An 8,429-nucleotide genomic window follows, 5' to 3' on the forward strand; every position below is an offset into this window, starting at 1 on the left:
TCTTGTGAATAATTTAGGGTAGGTACCCTATTTAATATAGGGTAATGTTGAACTGTTTTTAAAGTGAGTGCCACTTTCCATCCCCATCATAAATGTATAAGAATTCCCACTGCTCTATATCTTTCCTGCGCTTAGTACTGTTGCACTCCAACTTGTTCTATAATTTGGAATTGTTAGACATTAATTTTTCCATTCTAGTGACTTTAAAATGGTATTCCATTGTGCTTTTTCTTTGCATTTCTTTTCTTCTTCTTTTTTTTTTTGAGATGGAGTCTCGCTCTGTCGCCCAGGCTGGAGTGCAGTGGCGTGATCTCAGTTCACTGCAATCTCTACCTCCCAGATTCAAATGATTCTCCTGCCTCAGCCTCCCAAGTAGCTGGGATTACAGGAGCCTGCCATCATGCCCGGCTAATTTTTGTATTTTTAGTAGATTCGGGGTTTCACCATGTTGGCCAGGCTGGTCTTGAACTGACCTCAGGTGATCCACATACCTTGGCCTCCCAAAGTGCTGGGGTTACAGGCGTGAGCCACCGCACCCGGCCTGCATTTCTGATTAATAAAAACATAATAAAAACATTGAGCATCCTTTCATATTTATTGGCTATTCATATTTATTGGCTCTTTATATGAATATTATTTATATGAATAGCCAATAAATATGAAAGGATGCTCAGTGTTTTTATTGTGAATTACTGTGAATTGCCTAATTTATGGCTATTGTCCATTTTCTATTGGGTTGTTTTATATTACTGATTTTAGAAGATCCTTATGTATTTTGATACTAATCCATATGTATTACAAATAAGTTCTGTCAGTTTGTGGCTTGTCTTTTCATGTACTGGCATTTTTATTTTTTGACTAGCAAAAGTTTGTTGTAGTTACATTTCTCACTTTAAAAAATATGATTATTGCTTTTTGTGTGTAGTTCAAAAGTCCTTGCCTACCTCCAAATCATAAAAGTATTATCCTCCATATTGCTCTATAAATTTTAAAGCATTGACTTTCACATTTAACTTTAATCCATCCAAAATTGATTTTTATATATGGTATGAGGTAAGAATCCAACTTAATACTGTTTTTCATATGGATAGTTAATTACTCCAGAGACATTCACGGAATGACTTCTCCTTCCTCCAGTGATCTACAGTGCCATCTCTTTCATTTCTATTTGGTTTCATTAATTTTTTTGTCTGTCCCTGTGCTGATACTACTCTGTCTTAGTGATCTAACTTTTGTCATAGCCTTTGTGTCTTCCAGAGAAAGTATCCTTCCCCAGTTATTCACTTTTGTTTTTTTTTTGAAAAATATTCTTGAGTCTTTGCTCTTTCATATATATTATGTAAGGAGTTTATAAATTTCTACAAAAAAGCCTATTGGGATTTTAGTTGGGATTACATTTAATCTGTAGATCAATTTGGAAAGAGCTGATATCTTTACAATTATTTTTTTTCCATGAAATTTGTATAAATATCTTTTTTTTTTTTTTTGAGACAGAGTCTTGCTGTTGTTGTCCAGGCTGGAGTGCAGTGACACAGTCTGCTCACTGCTCCCTCCGCCTCCAGGGTTCAAGCAATTCTCCTGCCTCAGCCACCCGAGTAGCTAGGACTACAGGCATGCGCCACCATGCCCAGCTATTGTTTGGGTATATACCAACAGGTAGAATTCTTGTTTTCTCGTATTTTCTTGTAGAATTTTGTATTTTTGGTAGAGACGGGGTTTTGCCGTGTTGTCAGGCTGGTCTTGAACTCCTGACCTCAGGTGATCTGCCTGCCTTGACCTCCCAAAATGCTGGGATTACAGGCATGAGCCACCATGCCTGGCCTAAATATCTTTTAACATACTTAGATGTTTGCTACTTTTTAAATATAAAGTTTAGTATATGTGCTGCCAAAGCAAGCACTTAGTGCAATGTTTTATAATTATTAAATTTATTTCTAGGTACTTAATATTATAAATTATGTCTATTAAATTATATGTAAAAATAGTTTATTTTGGCAATTCTTTTGAATGTGAAAATGCAATTCTTTTTGTGTAATGATATATCCAATTGCCAAATTCTCTTACAGATTCAGTAGGTTTAATCAATCTGACAATAGATTCTTTTGGATTTTCTATAATCATACACAATCATACCATATAGAAATGATGACCTTTTGATTTATTCCTCTCCAATCGTTTTAACTATTGTATCTTGAAAAAATTTATACTGCACTATCTAGACTCTCCAACACAAAATTGAATAAAAGAGTTTATTCTTTCTTGTGTACGCAATGCTTCTAAGTTTTCACCAATAAGAATGACTTTTGAGTCTTCTAAAAATGGTATCATTCTATTATAGTTTCCTGGGGTTTACTTTTATTCATTATATTTCAAAGACTCTTTCGTATTTTAGTGTATAGCTGCAGTTCACAAATACATCACAAATAATTGGCTCATTCTTCTGTCAGTTAACATTTAGGTTGTTTTCACTTTTTTTTTTTTTTTTTTCTCAATGCGTTCAGTCTCTTTATTTCAAGTCGGAATGGCACTTTCCGTTCCTGGAGCACAGTCACGTCTCTTCTTGCTCTCTTGCCAAAGGCAAAATTCCAGGCCCAGAAGCACCAGGTCCTGGATGGTACAGGCTGAACCCAGTGCTGGGGGGTGTATGGGAGGTGCACTTGGAGTTTTACTGTCTGCTGGGGCCAAGAGTTCCCCTCAGAATGTAGAGAGCAGGATTGAGACCTCCAGGGACAAAGCTGGGGGCAGGAACTTGGGTTGGGGGAAGGAAGGAACCCAGCTGTACCAGGCACCACCCAGGTTTCAGAAGCTCCAGTGATTGACCCATGGGGTGTGGCTGGGTGTGGCTCTCCTCAGCCAGGTTTGCCTGCTCCCACTCTGGGTGGCAGGAAGGAAGGTAAAATGTGAAACCAGATGCACTTTCTTTTGACTGAGGATGAACTCTGTCCTAACAGGCTCCCCCAGGGATGAGAGCTTGGGACAGAGAGAGGTTCTGGTTTCCTCCTTAAGATCTTCCCAGCAAACAGCTACATTCTCCCAAGTCACCCAAGCACGCCGCCAGGCTGGCCTGAAGCCCAGCCACCTCGAAGGCCCATTCCTGGTGCTGTCCAGGAGGGGAGCCTAGGAATCACAGGAAAGTCTCCATCACTTCTTTATGCCAAGCCAGGGAAAATGCCTGACTGCAGAGTTCCAGCCTCCCTCAGATATCCCTGCAGCACGCGCTGGCCTTCCCTTTGAGTCAGCACACTGGTCAGCTCCTAGAAGGGCTTCACCCTGGATGAGTATCCTCGTCACTTATACTCTCCAGCGTCAAGTCATTTTCCCTCCAAGCTGTTATATGGACATCATCATCATCATCTTCTTCATCTTTGTATCGTGGTGAGCATCTTAAAGACAGGCGGTCCTCAGGCCAAGCTGGATGAGTCTCCTCGTCACTTATACTCTCCAGCGTCAAGTCGTTTTCTCTCCAAGCTGTTATATGGACATCATCATCATCATCTTCTTCATCTTTGTATCGTGGTGAGCATCTTAAAGACAGGCGGTCCTCAGGCATCCTCAGGCCAAGCCTGGACACGTGATGCTAAAATCTGGGCCATTATCATTGTCTTCCTCACTTGGTGGTAGAGCGTTTTAAACTCAAACTATCCTCAGTGGAGCAGTACGAATTTGTGCTGCTATAGTTCATCATGTCACAGCCTATTCCAAATATCACGATCCTCCTGGTCTGCGAAGAGGAGAGTTAGCAATTTTGGCCTGTTTAGTCATCATGTACGGGTAACATCTCCGCCACAATATCAACAATCGCCAGCAAACAGGAGCTGTGGCATCTTTTGGTGCTGATGTGCTGCAGGCTCGGGCCCTCTGGGCTGCCCACATTCCGCGCTGCCCAGCTCTACAGTAGTGGATTCTGATTGTAGCCAGCCACAGCCTCATAAAAGTAAGATCATCACTGGCATGCGGCCTGTCCCCCCCTGTGCAGCCACAGGTTTTGGAACTGCTTTGGGGCACACACAACAGCGTAGTTTATCCCATGGGATATCTACACGCCTGTTCCACTTTCTGGCCTGAGCCTCGATGAAACTGAAATGTGTGTTGCCCTAGCAGCCCCGCTAGTGAGCTGGCACAGCACTTGTAGGAAGCCAGCCTGACCCAGGCAACGGCCGCAGCCTCGCGCCGCATCGCTGTCTTCTCTAAAAATAACGAACACGACAAGCACCGAAAGCACAAAACTGCTGGGACACAGCACATGTCGAGCTCCTCCTCCTTCTGCCTAGCTACACTGAGGGCTGCTGCGTCCTGGCCTGAATGCCTATAACCCACAAAGCCTTCCGATGCTCACCGGTTACCAGGAAGCAGCCACCAGGCCTAGTGGACTCACATTGTCCAGCCCCACAGCCCCTTCCCAACGCCTCACAATGCCCATCCCTGCTGCTGCCACACCTTGTGCCCACCAGGCCCCTCTGTGGTCTGACTGCACTACTCAGGCTTATTCACCCTGGGCTGCCTGAGCTTTCCGAGTCCTGGAGAAAGTGCAGGGGGGTTGTTATTGGAAGTCACACTTGGCAAGAAACTCAATATAAAACCCTGGTACAGCCAGGTGCAGTGGCTCATGCCTGTAATCCTAGTACTTTGGGAGGCTGTGGGGGGCGGGGGGTGTGGATCACCGAGGTCAGGAGTTTGAGACCAGCCTGGCCAACATGGTGAAACCCCATCTCTGCTAAAAATACAAAACGTTAGCTCTGCTTGGAACCCCATCTCTACTAAAAATACAAAATGTTAGTTCTGCGTGGTGGCAGGCATCTGTACTCCCAGCGACTCAGGAAGCTGAGGCAGGAGAATTGCTTGAATCCAGGAAGCTGAGGTTGCACAGTGAGCCGAGATCGCTCCCTTGCACTCCAGCCTGGGTGGCAAGGGTGAAACCCCGATAATTTAACATGGGTCCTTTTCTATTTTCCGTGTCAGCCAGTCTGTAATCCCAGCTACTCAGGAGGCCGAAGCAGGAGAATTGGTTGAACGTGGGAGGCAGAGGTTATGGTGAGCCGAGATAATGCCATTGCACACCAGCCTGGGAGACAGAGCGACACTCCCTATTTTGCAGGGGCCACTGTCTTCTCCACTGTGCTCCCTTCATGCGTGACCTGGCAGCTGTAGCTTCTGCGGGACCTCCACTGCCTGGGCGTCAGGCTCAGGTAGCTGCTGGCTGTGTACTTCTTGGTGTGTTTGGAGGGCGTGGTCATCTGCACGCCCTGGGTGATGGGGGTACCATCTGCCTTCCAGGTCACCATCAAGATTCCTGGATAGAAGTCACTCATGAGACATAGCAGTGTGGCCTTGTTGGCTTGGAGCTCCTCAGAGGATGGCGGGAACAGTGACCGAGGGGGTGGCCTTGGGCTGACAATTCCTGATATCAAATTGCACTGCAAAGCTGTAGGTAGCCAATATTCCAATATACATGGTCCTGTGATGTGCCACGGTGCTCCAGCTTGAGAGTAACCGTGTAGAAAACAATGCCCCGGAGAAGCTGAGTTGCACTCAGCTCCCACCTAAGCAGTCAGGGCCACAGACAGGAGCTGTTTTCTCCCTAGGACAGGGCTCCAAGTCGTCCCCAAACTGCCGCGGTGCCCCCTGAAGCGCGTCCTGAAGGAACCGAAGCCGCTTTCCTACTCATTCTGGACGCTGCGCACTCCATGCAGTGTCTGCGGTGAGCTGTTTTCACTTTTGACTGTAATGAACAAATTGTTGCTATGAATGTTCTTGTAGTTATTTCCTAGTGCATGCGTGCAAGAGATTTTTGGCTGCATATCAAGGAGCACTAATGGTAAAACAATTCATTAGTTTACAGAAACTTCTATTTTCCTTATTTGGTAGGAATTATTCTCTTAAAAAATTGTGAATGTTATATTATTCACGCTTTTACATTAAAAACATGAATAGATTTTGAAATTACTTTAGAAATATTCAGATATAGACTATTACCTATTAATATAATACTGATAATGATATCATTCTCAGTATCTGTGGTGGTATTAGTTTAGTCAAAATTTCTAAATTCACCTTGGGATTTTAGAAATTATACTGAAGCTAGCATCAATGAGCAGTACAATTACTGTTGATAACCCAAATTTATCAGAGACATGTGGCATCTTAAAATTTTACTCAGATAATGCATTTGGGTGACTTTGTAGTCTGCAAAATTTGCAGTCACAGCTAAGGTTAAGAAAACCATTTTGTAAATGGGCAAAGGACATGAACAGACACTTTTCAAAATAAGACATTCATTTGGTCAACAAATATATGAAAAAATGCTCAACATTACTAATGAAATGCAAATCAAAACCACAATGAGATACCATCTTAACACCAGTCAGAATGGCTATTATTAAAAAGTCAGAAAAGTAACATGTTAGTGAGGTTGCAGAGAGAAGGGGACTTATACTCTGTTAGTGGGAATGTAAATTAGTCCAGACACTGTGGAAAGTAGTTTGGAGGTTTCTCAAAGAACTTAAAACTACCATTTGACCCAGTAGTCCCATTACAGGGTATATACCCAAAGGAAAATAAATCATTCTACCCAAAAGACACATGCACTCATATGTTCATTGCAGCAGTATTCATGATAACAGTGACGTGGAATCAACCTGGATGCCCATCAATGGTGGATTGGATAAAGAAAATGTGATACGTATACAATATAGAATACTATGCATCCATAAAAAAGAACAAAATCATGTCCTTTGCAGCAACATGGTTGCAGCTAGAGGCCATTATGCTAAGCAAATTAACACAGGAACAGAAAACCCAATACCACAGATTCTCACTTGTAAGTGGGAGCTAAACATGTAGTACACATGAACATAAAGATAAGAACAATAGACATTGCAGACTACCAGAGAGGTGGGAGCGGGATGAAGGTTTGAAAAACTAATGGGTACTATGCTCACTCCTCTGGGTGATGGCATCATTTGTACACCAAACCTCAGCGACATGCAGTTTTTCCATGTAACAAACCTGCATGTGTACTTCCAGAACCCAGAATAAAAGTCAAAAACAAAACAAAAAAAACCCATTTTACAAAGACACTATTTAAATTATTTGTAATCAATTTAAATATTAATTAAATCAAATTCTTTTTTTTTTTTTTTGAGACGGAGTTTCACTCTTGTTGCCCAGGCTGAAGTGCAATGGCACGATCTCGGCTCACTGCAACCTCCGCTTCCCGGGTTCAAGCGATTCTCCTGCCTCAGCCTCTAGAGTAGCTGGGATTACAGGCATCCGCCACCATGCCCGGCTAATTTTTGTATTTTTAGTAGAGACAGGGTTTCACCACGTTGGCCAGGCTGGTCTTGAACTCCTGATGTCAGGTGATCCACCTGCCTCAGCCTCCCAATGTGCTGGGATTACAGGTGTGAGCCACCGTGCCTGGCCCAAATTCCTTAAACACTCACACCCATATATACATTACCTACTCTTAAATAATGACAAAGGTAATAACTTACTTTATCTCCAGGGCAAGTGTAAGTGATTTAGGTTTCATTTAATCTAGTGTTTTAGAAAGGAAAATCCAAACTCTTGCATAAGCTGTTAATACCATGTTTGCATTTTTATTTTACACTGTGGGAAAGATGGGAGAGAATATTTATATAGAAATACCGTATGTCCAAAATTCACAAATTTACTTTGGAGTAAAATTGAATTATATTTATTTTACCATCATAACTTCTAGTTTTTGGTTTTAAGATCTTAGGACAAAATGGTTTGTAAGTAAAATATCTTTCAATCTGTAACAATATATTTGAATGAAATTTAGACCCAGAACCTGCAATAAAAGTAAAAAACAAAACAAATTTTAGAAACTTAGACCCAGAACTTTGTATTATTTTTATTTTCTCTTTACATGATGGTTAATCTTTAGGCTATTGCCCATTTGTATTTCTTTTGTATTTTTTCTTGTAACACAGCAAGGACCCTGAAGTCATTAAACTAAAATAAGATTTCCTTTATTTCCATCCAACAACTTTTTAAAGGAGATAAAGTGTTTGTGTTAGAGAATAAGAATGTTTAATCTTTTGTTAATAAGTTATTACTTTATACACACTAATTCTTATGTATTTATTTTTTCTTTCTTCACATCAGTGTAGTAGTTACTTTTAACCATGAATTTATTTTTTTTCAATTTTATTTATTTATTTATTTATTTATTTTGATTATACTTTAAGTTCTAGGGTACATGTGCATAACATGCAGGTTTGTTACATATGTATACTTGTGCCATGTTGGTGTGCTGCACCCATCAACTCGTCAGCACCCATCAATTCATCATTTATATCATGTATAACTCCCCAATGCAATCCCTTCCCCATCCCCCCTCCCCATGATAGGCCCCAGTTTGTGATGTTCCGCTTCCCAAGTCCAGGTGATCTCATTGTTCAGTT

At 41.8% G+C, this 8,429-nt stretch overlaps 1 pseudogene; it reads right to left on the minus strand.

Moving 5' to 3' along the window:
* Window positions 1–5,024: 5,024 nt before the first annotated feature.
* LOC108542046 (Ig lambda-6 chain C region-like) lies at window positions 5,025–5,691 on the minus strand (annotated as a pseudogene).
* Between the last annotated feature and the right edge of the window lie 2,738 nt (window positions 5,692–8,429).

Source organism: Rhinopithecus bieti, unplaced genomic scaffold, assembly GCF_001698545.2.
Source record: "Rhinopithecus bieti isolate Rb0 unplaced genomic scaffold, ASM169854v2 scaffold_21022, whole genome shotgun sequence".
Classification (NCBI taxonomy): domain Eukaryota; kingdom Metazoa; phylum Chordata; class Mammalia; order Primates; family Cercopithecidae; genus Rhinopithecus; species Rhinopithecus bieti.